This window comes from Entelurus aequoreus, linkage group LG03 (assembly GCF_033978785.1).
Source record: "Entelurus aequoreus isolate RoL-2023_Sb linkage group LG03, RoL_Eaeq_v1.1, whole genome shotgun sequence".
Lineage (NCBI taxonomy): Eukaryota > Metazoa > Chordata > Actinopteri > Syngnathiformes > Syngnathidae > Entelurus > Entelurus aequoreus.
In genome coordinates this window covers 80,620,467-80,642,966 of record NC_084733.1, presented here as the reverse complement: position 1 = coordinate 80,642,966, position 22,500 = coordinate 80,620,467, and the positions used below count along the sequence as shown (strand labels likewise).

Sequence of the window (22,500 nt, the reverse complement as noted above, 5' to 3'; positions counted from 1 at the left end):
CGACGATTGCGATCCCTCCTCCACAGTCATATTTCACCCACTTACATTTTAGAAAGCACCGGAAAGACTCCAAATTATTCTAATGTCAAATTAAGGAATGCAACCGCTTCTCCAAAGTCACATTTCCCCAGATGTTCTATTAAAAAACCCCAGAAAGACTCCAAAATGACACACAACATCAAATTAAAGAATGCAATCGCTCCTCCGCAGTCAAATTTGACCAACGTTTGAATGAGAAACCTTCGGAAAGATTTCTGTTAAAAGCACTAGAAAGATTTCAAAATAATCCACAAAGTCAAACTGAAGAACGCAATCGCTCCTCCAAAGTCACATTTCACCAAATGTTATACAAAAAACATCAGAAAGACTCCAAAATGCTACACATCAAATTAAAGAACGCAATCACTCCTCCAAGTCACGATTAAAAAGCACCAATAAAGATTTCAAAACAATCCACAAAGTCAAAACGACGATTGCGATCCCTCCTCCACAGTCATATTTCACCCACTTACATTTTAGAAAGCACTGGAAAGACTCCAAATTATTCTAATGTCAAATTAAAGAATGCAACCGCTCCTCCAAAGTCACATTTCCCCAGATGTTCTATTAAAAAACCCCAGAAAGACTCCAAAATGACACACAACATCAAATTAAAGAATGCAATCGCTCCTCCGCAGTCATATTTGACCAACGTTTGAATGAAAAAACATTATCAATCAATCAATCAAAGTTTACTTATAAAGCCCTAAATCACAAGTGTCTCAAAGGGCTGCACAAGCCACAATGACATCACTCCCCCCTCCCCCCCACAGTCACATTTCATTAACGTTTGTATCATATAGCACCAGAAAGACACCAAATAATCCACAAAATCAAATTAAAGAATGCAATCGCTCCTCCACATTCACATTTAACCAACTTTCATACTAGAAAACACTACAAAGACACCAAATAATCCACAACATCAAATTGAAGAATGCAATTGCTCCTCCACAGTCACAGTTGACCAACTTTCATATTATAAAACACCAGAAAGACACCAAATAATCCACAAAATCAAATTAAAGAATGCAATCGCTCCTCCACATTCACATTTAACCAACTTTCATACTAGAAAACACTACAAAGACACCAAATAATCCACAACATCAAATTGAAGAAAGCAATTGCTCCTCCACAGTCACAGTTGACCAACTTTCATATTATAAAACACCAGAAAGACACCAAAATTATCCACAAAGTGAAATTGAAGAATGCAATCACTATTCCACAGTCATATTTCAATAGTTTAATCATAAAGCACGAGAAAGCCACAACATAATGTACAACGTCAAATTAAGAATGCAATCACTCCACCACAGTCACATTTTATTAATGTTTGTAATCATAGAGCACCAGAAAAACACAAAATCTATTAAAGGAAATTAAAGAATGCAATAATTCCTCCACAGTCACATTGTATTCATGTTCCTATCATAGAGCACCAGAAATACACAAAATAATCTACTGAATCGATTTAAAGAATGCAATCACTCCTCCACAGTCACATTTTATCAACAATAGAGCACCCGAGAAACGCCAAATAATCCACAAAATCAAATTGAAGAATGCAATTGCTCCTCCACAGTCACATTTCACCAACTTTCATATCATAAAACACCAGAAAGACACACAAAAATAATCCACAAAGTCAAATTGAAGAATGCAATCACTCCACCCACGATCGAAAGCGTAGACGATAAATGTAAAAACGGTAAAAATTTTTTGATAAAATCAATACAACAAGACAATTAAATATTTATTACATTACCAACATATCAACATTTTATGTATGAATAGTATTTTTAAATTATTTCTGAAAACCAAGTTAATCCTCCAACTTTCATATTAGAAAACACGGGAAAGACACCAAAATCATCCACAAAATCAATTTGAAGAATGCAATCACTCCCCCACAGTCATATTTCATTGTTTTAATCATAAAACACCAGAAAGACACAAAATAATCTCCAAAATCAAATTAAAGAATGCAATCGCTCTTCCACAGTTACATTTAACCAACTTTCATATTAGAAAACACCAGAAAAACACTAAATAATCCACAAAATCAAATCGAAGAATGCAATCACTCCTCCACGGTCCCATTTTATTAACGTTCGTATTATAGAGCACCAGAAAAACACCAAATTATCCACAAAATCTAATTAAATATTGCAATCACTCTTTCACAGTCATACTCGACCAACTTTCGTGTTAGAAAACATCAGAAATACACCGAAATAACCCACAAAGTCAAATTGAAGAATGCAATCACTCCTCTACAGTCATATTTCTTTATTTTAATCATAAAGCACCAGAAAGACACACAATAATCTACAACATAAAATTAAAGAATGCAATCCCTCCTCCACAGTTACATTTTATTAACATTCCTATCATAGAGCACCAGAAAGACACAAAAATAATCTACTGAATCGAATTAAAGAATGCAATCACTCCTCCACAGTCACATTTGATTAACGTTCGTATCATAGAACACCAGAAAGACACAAAATAATCTACTGAATCGAATTAAAAAATACAATCACTCCTCCTCAGTCACATTTGATTAACGACAGAGCACCCGAAAAACACAAAATAATCCACAAAATCAAATTGAATAATGCAATTGCTCCTCCACAGTCACATTTCACCAAATTTCATATCATAAAACCCCAGAAAGACACACAAAAATAATCCACAAAGTCAAATTGAAGAATGCAATCACTCCTCCAACCACGATCCAAAGTGTAGATGATAAATGTAAAAACGGTAAAAATTTCGATAAGATCAATACAGCAAGACAATGAAATATTTATTAAATTACCAACATATCAACATTTTATGTATGAATAGTATTTTTAAATTACTTCTGAAAATTAAACCAAGTTAATCCTCCAACTTTCATATTAGAAAACACGGGAAAGACACCTAAATAATCCACAAAGTCAAATTGAAGAATGCAATCACTCCTCCACAGTCATATTTTATTAACGTTCATATCATATAGCGCCAGAAAGACACCAAATAATCCACAAAATCAAATTGAAGAATGCAATCGCTCTTCCACAGTCACATTTAACCAACTTTCATATTAGAAAACACCAGAAAAACACCAAATAATCCACAAAATCAAATTGAAGAATGCAATCATTCCTCTTCAGTCATATTTCATTATTTTAATCATAAACCACCAGAAAGACACACAATAATCTACAACATCAAATTAAGGATTGCAATTACTCCGTCACAGTCACAGTTGACCGACTTTCATATTAGAAAACACCGGAAAGACACCAAAATAATCCACAAAGTCAAATTAAAGAACGCAATCACCCCTCCTCAGTCATATTTCATTATTTTAATCATAGAGCACCAGAAAGACACAGAATAATCTACTGAATCAAATCAAAGAATGCAATCACTCCTCCACAGTCACATTTGATTAACGTTCGTATCATAGAACACCAGAAAGACACAAAATAATCTACCGAATCGAATTGAAAAATGCAATCACTCCTCCTCAGTCACATTTGATTAACGACAGAGCACCCGAAAAACACCAAATAATCCACAAAATCAAATTGAATAATGCAATTGCTCCTCCACAGTCACATTTCACCAACTTGCATATCATAAAACCCCAGAAAGACACACAAAAATGATCCACAAAGCCAAATTGAAGAACGCAATCACTCCTCCAACCACGATCCAAAGCGTAGATGAATGTTGATAAGATCAATACAACAAGACAATTAAATATGTATTAAATGACCAATATATCAACATTTTATGTCTGAAAATTGAACTAAGTTAATCCTATTTAGAATAACGTGAGAGCAAACACTGCATTGAATCAACCACCTCCACCATAAAATCACAACACATTATCAATAAAAAGATTGTTCATTTTCTGTGCGCATTAATTTTTAATGGCTCGTGTTATTGTTGTTCTGCATGGAGTGAGTAGCTCCGCCCCCTGCAGCCATAACACAAACAACCCAATTCATTTTCCAACAACAGTGATTTGATGCCCGCCCATCAATACTGTATCCCAGAAGATGGGAGTTCCACAGGAATATTTGTTTTTTTTTGTGTTCCAATCTATTTGTTTTTGTTGGGAGACTGCAGCGAGGCCGCAGCGGAGAGGACTCCGGGGGGAGGCGGCGGTCTGCGGATTAAAGATGATATCGTGCGGCTGCTCGGGGGCGACGTGCAGATGCGAGGCGGAGGCAAAGTTGGTGGCGACGCCTCAGAAGACGCTTTTAGATGGAGGAGATTGTGGCTCACGCATGTGCTGCCCTGTGGAAATAGGACTAAGTCAAGGACGCCCAAAAAAAAAGCTCTCTTAAATTGGCCAAAATATTCTAAGCCGGCTTTGGACTCACACCCGTGGAAAATGCAAATTCCACACCAATTCAAGCAAATTGGACTCATGTCTGCAACTTCCACGCTCATTCCGGCCAATCAAATTACAGAATTTCAATTTAGAAATACTCTTAGTGTGAGCGTAACGTATAGGGGTGTCCAAAAAAATAAAAATAAATAAATACATTAAAAAAAATAAAAATAATAATGATAAAAAACAAATAAAAAAATAAAATTAAAATAATTTAAAAAATAAAAAGTTGTTTTTAAATCGCGATTCTTATTTTTTAACAATTCTTAATCGATTAAAAAACATAATTAAAAAAAAAAAATTTTTTTGTCCTGTCTAGCCACTCAGGCAAATCATATTGTTGATGTAGATCAGGGGTGTCCATTTGTGGCCCGCAGGTCATTTCGTAACGGCCCCACGGCCCATTTTAAAATTACGATTGACAAAAATTAAAAACACGATAAGTGGTATAAAAGAGCAAACAGGTGAAATGTAACAAGAAAATGTCGCAATGTTTACTCTAATAACACAAAAGCTGCCATGCAGGCTGTTTCTTTCTTTAAAAAATAATAATGAATCAAAATCAATGTCATTATGAATTATTGACCGATTCAAGGCTCCAATTACGTCACATCTGAGATATTTTTGGGGAAAATGTTGCATATTTTGTGATTGCCATATAAAAAAACTGAGCTGTTTTTTTTTTTTATAAAGAAGGGCCTAAAACGAACAAACGAAAAACATAAACAACAATAAAAAGTATAATTGACGGATAGATCTGAAGATGATCTCGAGATTATTGTGTTGAAAGTAAACAGTAAAAAAAAAAAAAAGAATTTATTTTTTAACACTATAATTATTTGGATCCCAATAATTTTAGTGTGATTTGTTTTTAAGTGTCATTGCTCAAAAAATAATAATGAATTAAAATCAATGTTGTTATGAGTTATTGACCTTTTTAAGGCTCCAATTATTATATAATCTCAAATATTCCACTTAAAAATGTTATTGTGTGAAAATATTGCATATTTTGTATTTTTTCGAAAAAAAAAACCCCAGGGTTTTCTTTGACAACAAGAGCATACAACTTAAATCTTTAAAACCGTTATAGTGACAGATAGACCTAATGTTGATCTAGAGATTTAAAACTTTAATAATAATAATAAAAATAATAATACTGAATAATGACACATTTTTAATATTTTTTTGACCAAAACCCTTTGGGGTCCCCAGGATCAAGACTGAGTGGAGCCCTAAATGTATATTTTTTATACATATATTGTATTGGTTTTTAAAATAAAAAATATCAAAATGGCCCCCGCTTGCTTTGATTTTTCAGAATGCGGCACTCAGTGGAAAAAGTTTGGACACCCCTGATGTAGATGATAAGATGTATTTGAACTCACACCCGTGGAAAATGCAAATTCCACCTACTTCCTGTTTCTGTCCACAGCCCTAAGCCTTCTGGGTAATGTAGTATAAATTAGTAGTAGCGCTTAACCGTTCAAAAATACCCGTAAGAGTGTGAGCTTAACGTTTAGGGGTGTCCAAAAAAAATAAAAACAGACATTTTTTATTTTTGTTTTTTTAGAATAATCGCAATATTTATTTTTAACGATTCTTAAGCGATTAAAAAAAATTTTAAAAATCGATTTTTGTAATTTATTATTATTATTATTTTCTCCTGTACAGCCACTCAGACAAATCATATTGTTGATGTCGATGATAAGCTTTCTTTAAACTCACACCCGTGGAAAATGCAGATTCCACCTACTTCCTGTTCCTGTCCACAGCCCTGAGCCTTCTGGGTAATGTAGTACACATTATTAGTAGCGCTCAACCGTTCAAAAATACTCTTAAGAGTGTGAGTGTAACATTTAGGGGTGTTCAAAAAAAAAAGAAAAAGTCCACAAGTTAGCAGCAAAATGTTATTGTTGTTGTTGTTGTTGTTGTTGGTTCTTGTTGCACCATGACTAGGGAATGTTGTTTGGATTGTGTCATAAGTTAATGCTCTGATATTATTGGACATTTATTTCAACACTCATTTATCTGATTTACTCACATTGTCCACAAGTTGGCAGCAAAATGTTAGTTGCATTTTTCTTTTCTTTTTTTGCATCATGACTAGGGAAGGTTGTTTGCATTGGGTTATACAGTATAAGTAAATGCTTTGCTATTATTGGAAAGTTCTTTCAAGGCTCATTGATCTGATTTACTCACATTGTCCACAAATTGGCAGCAAAATGTTAGTAGCATTTATTATTATTTTTTCATCGTGACTAGGGAAGGTTGTTTGCATTGTGTCATATAAGTAAAGGCTCTGCTATTATTGGAAAGTTATTTCAAGGCTCATTTATCTGATTTACTAACATTGTCCACAAGTTGTCAGCAAAATGTTAGTTTCATTTGTTGTTGTTGTTGTTGTTGCACCATGACTAGGGAAGGTTGTTTGCATTGTGTCATATAAGTAAAGGCTCTGCTACTATTGGAAAGTTCTTTCAAGGCTCATTGATCTGATTTACTCACATTGTCCACGAGTTGGCAGCAAAACGTGAGTTGCATTTTTTTTTTGCACCATGATTTGGGAAGGTTGTTTGGATTAAGTAATATAAGTGAATGCTCTGCTATTATTGGAAAGTTATTTCAAGGCTCATTTATCTGATTTACTCATATTGTCCACAAGTTGGATGCAAAATGTTAGTTGCATTTTTTCCCCCCATGATGATTAGGGAAGGTTGTTTGCATTGTGCCATACAGTATAAGTAAATGCTCTGCTAGTATTGGAAAGTTATTTCAAGGCTCATTGATCTGATTTACTCACATTTTCCACAAGTTGGCAGCAAAATGTGAGTAGCATTTATTTATTTATTTATTTGCATCATGACTAGGGAAGGTTGTTTGCATTGTGTCATATAAGTAAAGGCTCTGCTATTATTGGAAAGTTATTTCAAGGCTCATTTATCTGATTTACTCACCTTGTCCACGAGTTGGCAGCAAAATGTTAGTTGCATTTTAATTTTTTTTTGCATCATGACTAGGGAAGGTTGTTTGCATTGTGTCAGACAGTATAAGTAAATGCTCTGCTATTATTGGCAAGTTATTTCAAGGCTCATTTATCTGATTTACTCACATTGTCCACAAGTTGGCAGCAAAATGTTAGTTGCATTTGTTGTTGTTGTTGTTGTTGCACCAGGACTAGGGAAAGTTGTTTGGATTGTGTCATAAATTAATGCTCTGCTATTATTTTATTTTATTTTTTATTTTATTTTCATTTTTTTATTCATTTATTTGACAGGGACAGTACAAATAAACATTGCTACACATAGGTAACCGATCTCAAAGTACATAAGACTTCTAGTCACAGGCTAATTTGCAACCTTCGTCCCTGGTTAGGCTTTTAAAGAAAAGTTGAGAAATTTTCTTTGAAGTTATTTCAAGGCTCAATGATTTGATTTACGCACATTGTCCACAAGTTGGCAGTAAAATGGTAGTTGCTTTTTTTTTGTCTATCTTTTTTTTTTGCAACATGATTTGGGAAGGTTTGTTTCGATTAAGTCATATAAGTGAATGCTCTGCTAGTATTGGAAAGTTATTTCAAGGCTCGTTGATCTGATTTACTCACATTGTCCACAAGTTGGCAGCAAAATGTGAGTAGCATTTATTTATTTATTTATTTGCATCATGACTAGGGGAGGTTGTTTGCATTGTGTCATATAAGTAAAGGCTCTGCTATTATTGGAAAGTTATTCCAAGGCTCATTTATCTGATTTACTCACATTGTCCACAAGTTGGCAGCAAAATGTTAGTTGCATTTTTTTTTAATTTTTGCATCATGACTAGGGAAGGTTGTTTGCATTGTGTCATACAGTATAAGTAAATGCTCTGCTACTATTGGCAAGTTATTTCAAGGCTCATTGATTTGATTTACTCACATTGTCCACAAATTTACAGCAAAATGTTAGTAGCATTTTTTTTCTCCACCATGACTAGGGAAGGTTGTTTGCATTGTGTCATATAAGTAAAGGCTCTGCTATTATTGGAAAGTTATTTTAAGGCTCATTTATGTGATTTACTCACATTGTCCACAAGTTGGCAGCAAAATATTAGTTGCATTTTTTCTTGTTGTTGTTGTTGTTGCACCATGACTAGGGAAAGTTGTTTGGCTTGTGTCATAAGTTAATGCTCTGCTATTATTGGAAAGTTATTTCAAGGCTCATTGATCTGATTTACTCACATTGTCCACAAGTTGGCAGCAAAATGCTAATTGCATTTTGAATTTTTTTTGTACCATGATTTGGGAAGGTTGTTTAGATTAAGTAATATAAGTGAATGCTCTGCTGTTATTGGAAAGTTCTTTCAAGGCTCATTGATATGATTTACTCACATTGTCCACATGGTGGCAGCAAAATATAAATTACATTTTTTTATATATTTCCACCATGACTAGGGAAGGTTGTTTGCATTGTGTCATATAAGTAAAGGCTCTGCTATTATTGGAAAGTTCTTTCAAGGCTCATTTATCTGATTTACTCACTTTGTCCACAAGTTGGCAGCAAAATGTTAGTTGCATTTTTTAAATTTTTGCATCATGACTAGGGAAGGTTGTTTGCATTGTGTCATACAGTATAAGTAAATGCTCTGCTATTATTGGAAATTTATTTCAAGGCTCATTGATCTGATTTACTCACATTGTCCACAAGTTGGCAGCAAAATGTTAGTAGCATTTTTTTTTTCTTCATCATGACTAGGGAAGGTTGTTTGCATTGTGTCATATAAGTAAAGGCTCTGCTATTATTGGAAAGTTATTTTAAGGCTCATTTATGTGATTTACTCACATTGTCCACAAGTTGGCAGCAAAATGTTAGTTGCATTTTTTGTTGTTGTTGTTGCACCGTGACTAGGGAAAGTTGTTTGGCTTGTGTCATAAGTTAATGCTCTGCTATTATTGGAAAGTTATTTCAAGGGTCATTGATCTGATTTACTCACATTGTCCACAAGTTGGCAGCAAAATGCTAATTGCATTTTTAATTTTTTTTGTACCATGATTTGGGAAGGTTGTTTAGATTAAGTAATATAAGTGAATGCTCTGCTGTTATTGGAAAGTTCTTTCAAGGCTCATTCATCTGATTTACTCATATTGTCCACAAGTTGGCAGCAAAATCTTAGTTGCATTTTTTTTCCATCATGACTAGGGAACGTTGTTTGCATCGTGTCGTACAGTATAAGCAAATGCTCAGCTAGTATTGGAAAGTTATTTCAAGGCGCATTGATCTGATTTACTCACATTGTCCACATGGTGGCAGCAAAATATGAATTACATTTTTTTATATTTTCCACCATGACTAGGGAAGGTTGTTTGCATTGTGTCAGGTAAGTAAATGCTGCGCTAATATTTCAAAGAACATTCAAGGGTCATTTATCTGATATACTCACATTGTGTGCAAGATGGCAGCAAATCAGTAGCATTCAGATGGTATTTCTACTCCTAGATTCTAAAGGATCACTTGATTAAAGTACAATGTTTTACTTCTCTATATTCAAACTGTGTGTAACGTCACAGTGGCCAAAAATATCAAATCTACTCGCTAAATAAAACCTCTTCCTGGTTTTTAAGAAATGCTTAGGATCACTGCGCTACTGTTTTGGTCATTATGATAGTACTTGGAGAACCAGGTTTTTTCTTAAGTGGCACTTTGTGGGGGAAAAAAAAAAAGTTTGAGGACCATCGAGTGTGGGGTGTACCTAATATTGTGTCCGACAGGTCTTAAAAGAGGAAGAAGAAGCGTAGTATATAGTATATCAGCAGAGAGAGGATTAATCCCGCAGTCGGCGCAATCTTGTAATCCGCTGGCGATGCTAATTGGCTGTTCTTCCTGCAGCAAAAGGCCTTCACAGGCCATTAAATGGCGCCGAGCAAGTTGACAAAAGATAGCCAGCACGCTCTCTCTCTCTCTCTCTCTCTCTACATTTCACACTCAGCCGGGCTGTTGCTCGCCCACACGCCGCTCCTCCCAATAAATATGCATGAGATGGGGAAAGAAACAAAAAAACAACAACAAAAAAAAACAAAACAAGTGGCGCCGGGAGCGGCTGTGTGTATTTTTGCGATATTCTTGGTGAGGACGCGCGGATGGAGCTCCTGCGGCGTTTTATAAACGTCTTAAACGCAGCCTGTGAGCTCCCGTGTCGCGTCGTGCGCACGTACGGTGTTGCGTAATGCGGGGTGCTGAGCTGCCTGAATTTAATGTAAGAATCACGGTAATACCGTTTTTCCATTTACAGTAATGCACTGTATTAGAAAGTAAAAAAAAATCAGTCTAAGCCTGGGCCAAGGAGGAGAAAAAAACCCTCATAGCCATAGCACACATAAACATGTGTGTAAGAGGGAAACATCAAAGAACACAAAGGACATTAAAGACATTAATGCAACCAGCCACTTCTACACACAGCCACAAAAGTAAAACAACAACAAGTTAAAGTACCAATGATTGTCACACACGCACACACACTAGGTGTGGTGAAATGTGTCCTCTGCATTTGACCCATCCCCTTGTTCACCCCTTGGGAGGTGAGGGGAGCAGTGGGCAGCAGCGGTGGCCGCGCCCGGGAATCATTTTTGCTGATTTAACCCCCAATTCCAACCCTTGATGCTGAGTGCCAAGCAGGGAGGTAATGGGTCCCATTTTTATAGTCTTTGGTATGACCCGGCCGGGGTTTGAACTCGCGACTTACCGATCTCAGGGCGGACACTCTAACCACTAGGCCACTGCGTAGGTGGCCCGGTGGTTAAAAAACAACAAAACAACAAAACAACAAAACAAAAAACATACAAAACATATACACCAGGGATGTCCAAACTTTTTCCACTGAGGGCCGCACACGGAAAAATTTAAGCATGCGGGGGCCATTTTGATACTTTTCATTTTCAAACCTTAACAAAATATATGGATTTTTTTTTTTTTTTAACATTTAGGGCTCCCGGGGACCATAAAGGGTCTCAGTCATTAAAATGTAAAAAATAAGTCCAATTATTATTATTTTTTATTTAACACTTACAGTAAATTTCTATATCAACTTCAGGTTGATATAAAGTAAAAAAAAAAAAAAAAAAAAAGGTTTTATGCTTTTTCTGTCAAAGACAACTTTGTTTTTTATAGTAAAACTGAAATAGCAGTATTTAGTAATTAGAGCCCTAAAAGATGAATAATGCAGGACACCATTGATTTAAATTCTTTAATATTTTTGAGTAATCACAATGAAATGTTAAATAAAATCCTACTAAATATATTTGGGATCCAAAAGGTCCCCCACTCATAAAGTGATACATTTTTATTAGTTTTTTTTTAACTTTTAACACTTAAATTACGAGATCAACTTCAGATATATCTGTCGATTTTACGTTTGAACTATTATTTTGTTTGTAATCAAAAAGGTTAACCAACGAACGAGATTTCTCTACAGAATTTCCTCTCTGGTCAACAAAAGCACCTTGAGGATTCTGGCGGGAACTCTCGTTCAACCCTTTTTCGATTACGCATGCACCTCCTGGTACCCTAGCACCTCCAAAACCCTCAAATCTAAACTCCAAACATCTCAGAACAAGCTAGTCAGGTTACTTCTAGACCTCCACCCCAGATCCCACCTCACTCCTACCCACTTCTCTAAAGTGGGCTGGCTCAAGGTGGAGGACAGAGTTAAACAACTTGCACTGAGCCTAGTCTATAAAATCCGCTACACCTCCCTGATACCGAAGTACATGTCAAACTACTTCCTTAACGTAAATGACCGCCATAACCACAACACCAGGGGGTGCTCCACTAACCACGTTAAACCCAGATTCCGAACTAACAAAGGTCTTAACTCATTCTCTTTCTATGCCACATCAATGTGGAATGCGCTCCCAACAGGTATAAAAGAAAGGGCATCTCTATCCTCCTTCAAAACCGCTATAAAAGTTCACCTCCAGGCAGCTACAACCCTAAACTAACACCCTCCCCGGATTGCTAATAATCAAATGTAAACAATCAAATGCAGATTCTTTTTCTTATGCCTTCTGATCTCTCTCTCTCTCTCTCTCTCTCTCTCTCTCTCTCTCTCTCTCTCTCTCTCTCTATGTCCACTACTTGATGTCCATACCCCCCCCCCCACCCCACCCCCCCTCCACACTCCTGATTGTAAATAATGTAAATAATTCAATGTGATTATCTTGTGTGATGACTGTATTATGATGATAGTATATATGATAGTATATATCTGTATCATGAATCAATTTAAGTGGACCCCGACTTAAACAAGTTGAAAAACTTATTCGGGTGTTACCATTTAGTGGTCAATTGTACGGAATATGTACTTCACTGTGCAACCTACTAATAAAAATCTCAATCAATCAATCTCAATCAATCAATGTATTATGCTCTTTTGTCAAATAAAACTTTGATGTTTTTTTTATGGCAACCACACAATATATGCAATATTTTTTCCACATAAAACATTTTAAAGTGATATTTTTTAAGTAATAATTAATTATAACATAGATTTTTAGTCTTTTTTTTTTTTTTTAGCAATGGCAAAAAAAAATAAAAATAAACAAAGACAAAAGAAAAAAAACAGCCTGCATGGCAGCTTTGTGTCAACATTGCAACTTTTTCTTGTTAGATTTCACCTCATTACACTTTTTAAAAATGTTTTTTTAAACTTTTGCAATATTATCAATTTTGCAATTTTTGCAGAATGTGTCGCGGGCCGGTAAACAATTAGCTGCGGGCCGCAAATGGCACCCGGGCCGCACTTTGGACACCCCTGATATACACTATATATATATGTATATATATATATATATATATATATATATATATATATATATATATATATATATATATATATATATATATATATATATATATATATATATATAATAATCACTATTATGTTAGATCCACTATGGACTAGACCAGGGGTCGGCAACCCAAAATGTTGAAAGAGCCATATTGGACCAAAAATACAAAAACAAATCTGTCTGGAGCCGCAAAAAATTCAAAGCCATATTACATACAGAAAGTGTGTCATGAGATATAAATTGAATTAAGAGGACTTAAAGGAAGCTAAATGAGCTCAAATATAGCTACAAATGAGGCATAATGTAGCAATATGTACATATAGATAGCCTAAATAGCATGTTAGCATCGATTAGCTTGCAGTCATGCAGTGACCAAATATGTCTGATTAGCACTCCACACAAGTCAATAACGTCAACAAAACTCACCTTTGTGCATTCATGCACGACGTTAAAAGTTTGGTGGACAAAATGGGACAGAAAAAAGCAGTGGCATAAAACACGTCCTAGAAAGTCGGAGAAAGTTATACATGTAAACAAACTACGGTGAGTTCAAGGACCGACAAAATTAGTAGGACAAAACGGCGCTCGCCAAATAATCGAATCAGTGAAGCATGTTTAATATAAACAGTGTACTTTAAAACAATTGGGGAGGTTTGTGTCACGTTTGTCCTCCTACAGAAACCATATTAACACAATTTTTTTTTTTTTTTCCCTCATCTTTTTCCATTTTTCATACATTTTTGAAAAAGCTCCAGAGAGCCACTAGGGCGGCGCTAAAGAGCCGCGGGTTGTCGACTCCTATAGACTCTCACAGTATTATGCTAGATCCACTCGACGTCCATTGCACCGGTCGCCCAGGGGGTGAGGGGTGAGGGGAGGGGGGGGGGGGGGGGGGGCACATCTGCGGTCCCCTCCAAGGTTTCTCATTGTTATGAGATTTTTCTTGCCCTGATGTGGGATCTTCAGAGCCGAGGATGTCGTTGTGGCTTGTGCAGCAAGGGTGAAGTGTCTTGCTCAAGGACACAAGGGACGTGACTCGGTTGGTAGAAGGTGGGGATCGAACCAGGAACCCTCAGGTTGCCGGCACGGCCACTCTCCCGTCCGTTTGTTCTCTTTGTCCTGCTGTAACTAATCTGATTTCGATCTAATCTAATCAAGATTAAATCACCGTATTTTCCGGACCATAGGGCGCACCGGATTATAAGGCGCAGTGCCGATGAACGGTCTATTTTAAAAAAAATATTTTTTTCATATATTAGGCGCACCGGAATATAAGGCGCATTAAAGGAGTCATATTATTATGATTTTTTTTCTAAATGTAAAACACATCAGTGTTTCTCAACCACTGTGCCGTGGCACACTAGTGTGCCGTGAGATATTGTCTGGTGTGCCGTGGAAAATGATGCTACTTCACCTAATTGGTCCAAAAAATATGTTTTCCTCACATTATCACTAACTTAAAAAAAAACACACGCACAAAACACCAATCATTTTGTTTATATTATGATGACTTCAATCTTTTAAAAAATCTAATAATTTTGTCTTGTAAAATAAAAAAAAATTGCCAGAATATTTCTAAAAAGTTTTGTATGACTTTTTTTTCATCCAACTTTTTTTCTAAAAAATATATTTCTTTGACTTTAATCATGTAAAATAGCATACATTTTTCTTAAAACAAACAAACTTTTAAAAAAAATATTTCTACACAATTCTTGTAAGATAAAATTTCCCCCACAATATTGCGTTTTTCTAAAAAATATATACTTTTTTCATAATATATTTAAATGTAATCATGTAAAATGGCATATATTATTCTTTGTAAATCTTATATTTTTTTCTTAAAATATTCCGACATAATTCTTATACAATGACAACTTTTTCCTCACATTATTACTAACTTTAAAAAAACACGATCATTTTTAAAAATAATATATCAATCAATCAATCAATCAATCAATGTTTATTTATATAGCCCTAAATCACAAGTGTCTCAAAGGGCTGTACAAGCCACAACGACATCCTCGGTACAGAGCCCACATATTGACTTTAATCTTCTAAAAAGATAATTTTGTCTTGTAAAATAAAAATAACTCTCATAATATTTAGTATTATAGTTAATCATGAAAAAAGCATACATTTTACATAAATTATTTTTTTCTTAAAATATTTCTACAAAATTCTTGTAAGATAACTCCCCCCAAAATAATGTGTTTTTCTAAAAAATATATACTTTTTTTCATAATATATTTAAATTTAATCATGTAAAATGGCATATATTTTTCTTGTAAATCTTATATTTGTTCCTTAAAATATTCTGACATAGTTCTTATTCAATGACAACTTTTTCCTCACATTATTACTAACTTAAAAAAAACACACACACAAAACACCAATCATTTTTTAAATATTATATTGACTTCAATCTTTTAAAAAATCAAATAATTTTGTCTTGTAAAATAAAATAAATTCTCTGAATATTTCAAAAGAAATTTGTATGACTTTTTTTTCATACAACTTAAAAAATATATTTCTTTGACTTTAATCATGTAAAATAGCATACATTTTTCTTAAAATATTTCTACAAAATTCTTGTAAGATAACCTTTCCCCCACAATATTGCGTTTTTTCTAAAAAATATATACTTTTTTCATAATATATTTCAGTTCCATCATTTAAAATGGCATATATTATTCTATTGTAAATCTTATATTTTTTCCTTAAACTATTCCAACATAATTCTTATACAATGACAACTTTTTTCTCACATTATTACTAACTTAAAAAAAACCTCAACCAAAAAATAAAATAAAATAAAAAAAGTAGTATATTGACTTAAATCTTGTACAAATTAAATATATTTGTCTTGTAAAATAAAATAAAAATTCTCAGAAAATCTCCAAAAAATGTTGTATAATTTTTTTTCCCATACTTTTGTTTCTAAAAAAAAAGACTTTTTCCCCACAACATATTTGAAAAAAAGCTTACCTTTTTCTTTAAAAATTACAATTTTCTTAAAATATTTCTACCAAATTCTTATAACTTTTTTCTCACAATATTACTTTTTTCTAAAAAAAAATACACACTTCTTCATGATACATTTAACTTTAATCCTGTGAAACGGCATATTTTTTCTTGTACATTTGAACTTTTTTCTCAAAATAGTCCAACATAATTCTTGTACAAAGACATTTTTTTCTCTCAAAATATTACTACTTTTTTAATAACAAAAAAAACCCCTTCCCTTCATAATAAACTTGACTTTAATCTGGTAAAATTACATAATTTTGTGTTTGTATTATTATTTTTTGCGATTATTCTTAAAGATTTTCACGATATATTCGGCTTTTATCATATAAAATGGCCTATCTTTTTCTTTAAATAATGTAAACTTTTTTCCTAAATTATTTTATTCTTAAAATTTGTCTACAAAATTATTGTAAGATAGTTTTTCCCCCACAATATTCCCCATCCATCCATCCACAGACTTACCTACTTGTCCATTTGCTCACCAAACATCCATCCATCATCCATATTTTCCTCCATCCAGCCATCAATCCATCCATATTTTCAGCTACAAATCAATCCATCCTTCATGCATTTACAGTCGTGTTCTTTGTGTGTGTGCGTGTGAGCACGTGTGTGCATGCGTGTGTGTGCGTGTGAGTGTGTGTGCATGTGTGTGTGTGCGTGTGAGTGTGTGTGCAGAAAGCGAAGAAGGGTGAAATATTCATGCCCGGACAAGCTGGCGTCACACCTCCTACATCCTTGTTACATTTCTTCCTCTCCGAATGCAGAGCGCTCTGCACGTGCACGCTCTGCACGTGCACGCTCTGCACGTGCGCGCTCTCCTTTTCATGCACCAGCAGGGAGTTTGTTCTTTGAGGCAGCTAAAGGAAAAGCCGAGTGTTTTTATTGAGGCGTTTAAAGGAGTGCATTTCCTGGGAGGAAGTGATGTCATGGACACGCCCGCGAGTCTTGGTGATTCACTTTCGCGGTGACAATATCGTGAAGTACTCTTGGAGTACCCGTAAAATACTGCGAATGTTGCTATCCAGCAAATACAGGGCGAGTATCGCCAATCGGACATCGATACTTTTGACCTGAAACGTCATAATCATTGAATATTTGGGGAATTTGCCTCTCGCTAGTTGATTATGATTATGAGAACGCCAAAATAAAGCAAATAATGTTATTAGAACTAAAAAAAAACATGTGTCGTGTCATGCGCACATGCCACGGTGTCGCGTAATTCCGACATAATTCTTATACAATGACAATTTTTTTCCCTCAATTTATTACTAACTTTAAAAAATAAAAACACACACAAAAAAAACTGATCATTTAAAAAATAATATATTAACTTTAAGTCTTGTAAAAAAATAATTTTGCCATGTAAAATTAAAAAAAATCCTCAGAATATTTAAAAAAAAATGTTGGTATGAAAAAAAAATTCATATAAATTTTTTTTTAAATATTCAGAATTTCTAAAAAAAAATATTTGACTTTAATCATGTAAAATAGCATACATTTTTCTTAAAATAAACAAACTTTTTTTCTTAAAATTTTTCTACAAAATTCTTGTAAGATAACTTTTTTCCCCAAATATATACATTTTTCATAGTATATTTCAATTTAATCATGTAAAATGGCATACATTTTTCTTGTAAATCTTATATTTTTTCCATAAAATATTCCGACATAATTCTTATACAATGACAATTTTTTTCCTCACATTATTACTAACTTAAAAAAAAAACACACACAAAAAACAATATTTTTTAAAATAATATATTAACTTTAATCTTGTAAAAAATCTACTCCTTTTGCCTTGTGAAATAAAAAAATTGTCAGAATATTTCAAAAAAATGTTTGTCTCCATGGTGGTATTTTAGGCTTCATATTGCGCCACATATTTTCAATGGGAGACAGGTCTGGACTACTACACGTGGCTTGGCATTGTTTTGCTGAAATAAGCAGGGGCGTCCATGATAACGTTGCTTGGATGGCAACATATGTTGCTCCAAAACCTGTATGTACCTTTCAACATTAATGGTGCCTTCACAGAAGTGTAAGTTACCCATGCCTTGGGCACTAATACACCCCCATACCATCACAGATGCTGGCTTTTGCTCCTATAACAATCCGGATGGTTATTTTCCTCTTTGGTCCAGAGGACACGACATCCACAGTTTCCAAACACAATTTGAAATGTGGACTCGTCAGACCACAGAACACTTTTCCACTTTGCATCAGTCCATCTTAGATGAGCTCGGGCCCAGCAAAGCCGGCGACCTTTCTGGGTGTTGTTGATAAATGGCTTTCGCTTTGCATAGTACAGTTTTAACTTGCACTTACAGATGTAGCGACCAACTGTAGTTGCTGACAGTGGTTTTCTGAAGTATTCCTGAGTGCATGTGGTGATATCCTTTACACACTGATATCGCTTTTTGATGCAGTACCGCCTGAGGGATCGAAGGTCACGGGCATTCAATGTTACGTGCAGTGATTTCTACAGACCCCCTGAACCTTTTGATGAAATTACGGACCGTAGATGGTGAAATCTCTAAATTCCTTGCAATAGCTGGTTGAGAAATGCTGTTCTTAAACTGTTCAACAATTTGCCCACACATTTGCTGACAAAGTGGTGACCCTCGCCCCATCCTTGTTTGTGAATGACTGAGCATTTCATGGAAGCTGCTTTTATACCCCAATCATGGCACCCACCTGTTCCCAATTAGCCCGTTCACCTGTGGGATGTTCCAAATAAGTGTTTGATGAGCATTCCTCAAATTTATCAGTATTTATTGCCACCTTTCCCAACTTCTTTGTCACGTGTTGCTGGCATCAAATTCTAAAGTTAATGATTATTTGCAAAAAAAAAAAAAAGTTTATCAGTTTGAGCATCAAATATGTTGTCTTTGTAGCATATTCAACTGAATATGGGTTGAAAATGATTTGCAAATCATTGTATTCCGTTCATATTTACATCTAACACAATTTCCCAACTCATATGGAAACGGGGTTTGTACTTAGATTTCAGTTTTTTTTGCAGTGCATTGTTTTTCGGTCACATGAACACAAAAGAAAAAGATGCCTCGGGCTTGGAACTGGTCCTGGATCGAGCTTGGGCAAGTCTCGGATCACAATAGATAACCCCCCTCCCGTCTCCTCCCATCGTACACAGCGGAATTTTCCAAGCCATTGGCTTGGTGCAACAAAGACAGCTTTCGTCTGTTCACTGGGAAACCCAGAGAACGGAAAGTTTTTTGATAAATTACATACAATTTTTCTGACAATTGTATTCTGTTTTTATTTACCATTTACACAACGTGCCAACTTAACTGGTTTTGGATTTGTATATATATATATTTATATATATATATATATGTATGGTTTTAGTGCAAAGATGCTACTGACAGAAAAGACTATCCATGACATACTTTGACTGTGATGCGTGGACGCGGCAGAAGTAAACACAATTGCCAGTGACATGCGAGTGGGATGTTTGCCTCCAATTTCCACCCTTGTCAAAGGCTGCGGGCGTGAAGGTGCGCGCAATGAAGGCGCTGGCGTCAAAGGGGAAATCTACGCCCGTTCAGAAGCAGAACATCTCCCGGCGGTGACAGCCGCCTTGTTTAAGTGCGAGACCGCGCCGGCATTGATCAGCGCTTCTCGCCGGCCCGGCCTGATTAGCCCGAGAGCGGCGAGCGGGGCAGGCGGGCCGACCGCGGCAAGGGAAAGGTCGGAAATCATCGTTTTTGTTGTGCTTCCATATTGCTTGTTGAATCATCACGGGCTGCGGAACTACACCATATGGACTAATGTATCTGGACACAGGAATCAGGGCCTGGACTAGAACTAGGCTGCAGGGTATCATTGTTCATTTTGACAGCAGTTTTTTAATTTTAGTCGTAATTAGTCATCTAAATTGATTTAGTCTTGTTTTAGTACACTAAAATGACAGTAAATGATCAAGTATAACGAATAACGCATCCTTGAAGTTGTCTTGAAAGCCCTTTTGATTACTCATTATTGCAGAGCATCTCAAAAACTAAACTCCAGGAATATATCAATAAGTCATTTTTACACTAACTAGTTTGTTATTATTTTGCCGGAAATTAAGCATTTTTTCCCAAATGTTGACTACCGTATTTCCTTGAATAGCCGCAGGGGCGTTAATTAATTTAAAACCTCCTGTCACTCCTGCGTTTACCGGAAACCGGCGGGATGGCCGTGCATGCGGTAATTATTTTAAAACCTCTTCTCACTCCGGCGTTTACCAAAAGGAATCCATAAAATTTAGGCGTGCGCTTTGAGTGTGATGTAAGCATACCATCATGAAAAGCACATTTAATTAAAAAAAAAACTTTATTATGGTCTTACCTGTACTTATAAATGGAGTCCATTCGCAGCTCCTTCTGACCAAAAGCATCGATAACTTGTTTATAGAAGTCTTCATTATTTTCTTTTTTCCGTTTTAAAAGTCTCTGTTTCGATGGAGATATTCCTTTAATTATTACCTCCTGCTTCCATTGAAAGTCCAGTTTAGAAAACTGTTTTATTTTAGATACCGGTATGTAATCCTCCATGTTAGAAGGAAGAAAAAAAATCTCTTGCTGCGTGTGTTCACTTCTTCTGCAGTACCGGAAGTCGCAAGAAGGATCACTAGCGCGGCAGCGCCCTCTACCACCAGGAGGCGGGAGTCATTTAATGACTTATACAGTATTTCACACACGCAGCTACGGTATATTAATAAAACATAGCTGCTTACTGTTCTCTTTAGCATACCGTACCGGTATTCAATAGCTTGGACCTTAAATCCTACTGAAAAGCTCTTTATCTTTTTTCCTTTGTGCGATTGTAAACTACTGAAAGCAGCTTCCTCCATTTTGAAAATGAGGACAGATGCGTCACTCGTGACGTAACGAATTTGACCCGGGGGAAGTTCTAGACATATGCTAAATATTTTGCGAAACGAGTTTGACCCGGTGAAAATTATAGACATGCGATAATAAAATTAATATTTTGCAAAACGAATTTGATCCGGCTTCAATAATAAACCGGCGATAAGGCCAAGCATGCGTTAATTATTTTGAGAAACGAGTTTGACCCGGCAGTAATTCTAGACGTGCGAATACTATATTCCCTGCGCCAATTCAAGGAAATACGGTATATTGCCAAAAGTATTTGGCCACCTGCCTTGACTCACATATGAACTTGAAGTGCCATCCCATTCCTAACCCATAGGGGTTCAATATGATGTGGGTCCACCTTTTGCAGCTGTTACAGCTTCAACGCTTCTGGGAAGGCTGTCCACAAGGTTGCGGAGTGTGTTTAGAAGAATTCAAAAAAGCGCATTGGTGAGGTCACACACTGATGTTGGTCAAGAAGGCCTGGCTCTCAGTCTCCATTATAATTCAGCGTTTCCCACACATTCATTTATTTGTGGCGGCCCGCCACGAAAGAATTACGTCCGCCACAAATAAAAAAAATATTATTATTATTTTTATTTTTTTTATTTTTTAAATTTTAAATTTTTTTTGTCCTGTCCAGCTTCTCAGGCAAATCATATAGTTGATGTAGATGCCTATATAGGCTGCTCAGATTTACTTTACAAAAGCGAAGTGTAGGATACTTCTCTTGTTGCCTTATTTGTATTTGACCACTACTGTTTTCTGTTTATTTGTTACTGACTGTGGCAGGACACCTCTGCCTCTGTTTCACTTTATGTTGCTGGTAAATAATATGGTTGTAGTAGTAGGCTAAAGTTAAATTATTGAGTATGCACTAATTAAAGGGGCAGCGCTTTTAAGAGACATTTTAGCTTATATATTTTATAAGATATATTGTTTGCAAGAACCACAATTAATACATATATTTCAGTGAATAACTTATTGCTCAAATATGTATATAAATATGAACATAACGTGTTGTAATTATATTGTAAAATGGATGTATGGATGGATGGATGTATGGATGGACGTTTAAAACAAAACTGTTATTATTAGTAGTAAGTATACATTTTTTGAGCCTTTTCAGAGAAAATCATATCATTGTAGTAAATAGCGGTGGTGTATATTGTAGTGTCCCGGAAGAGTTAGTGCTGCAAGGGGTTCTGGGTATTTGTTATGTTGTGTTACGGAGCGGATGTTCTGCCGAAATGTGTTTGTCATTCTTGTTTGGTGTGGGTTCACAGTGTGGCGCATATTTGTAACAGTGTTAAAGTTGTTTATACGGTCACCCTCAG

At 35.4% G+C, this 22,500-nt stretch overlaps 1 protein-coding gene across 4 annotated transcripts in view; it reads left to right on the top strand.

Moving 5' to 3' along the window:
* Positions 1-22,500, top strand: part of LOC133645811 (alpha-1,3-mannosyl-glycoprotein 4-beta-N-acetylglucosaminyltransferase C-like) — a 316,184-nt gene that overhangs the window by 88,905 nt on the left and 204,779 nt on the right. For 2 of the 4 annotated variants that reach the window (XM_062040699.1, XM_062040696.1), the window contains exon 1: positions 22,335-22,500. This exon is cut by the window's right edge. The exons of the other annotated variants lie outside the window; for them this stretch is intronic. The gene's annotated coding sequence lies outside the window, so the exon portion shown is untranslated. Of the gene's footprint in view, positions 1-22,334 lie in introns of those variants that run through there. 4 annotated transcript variants of the gene reach the window in all.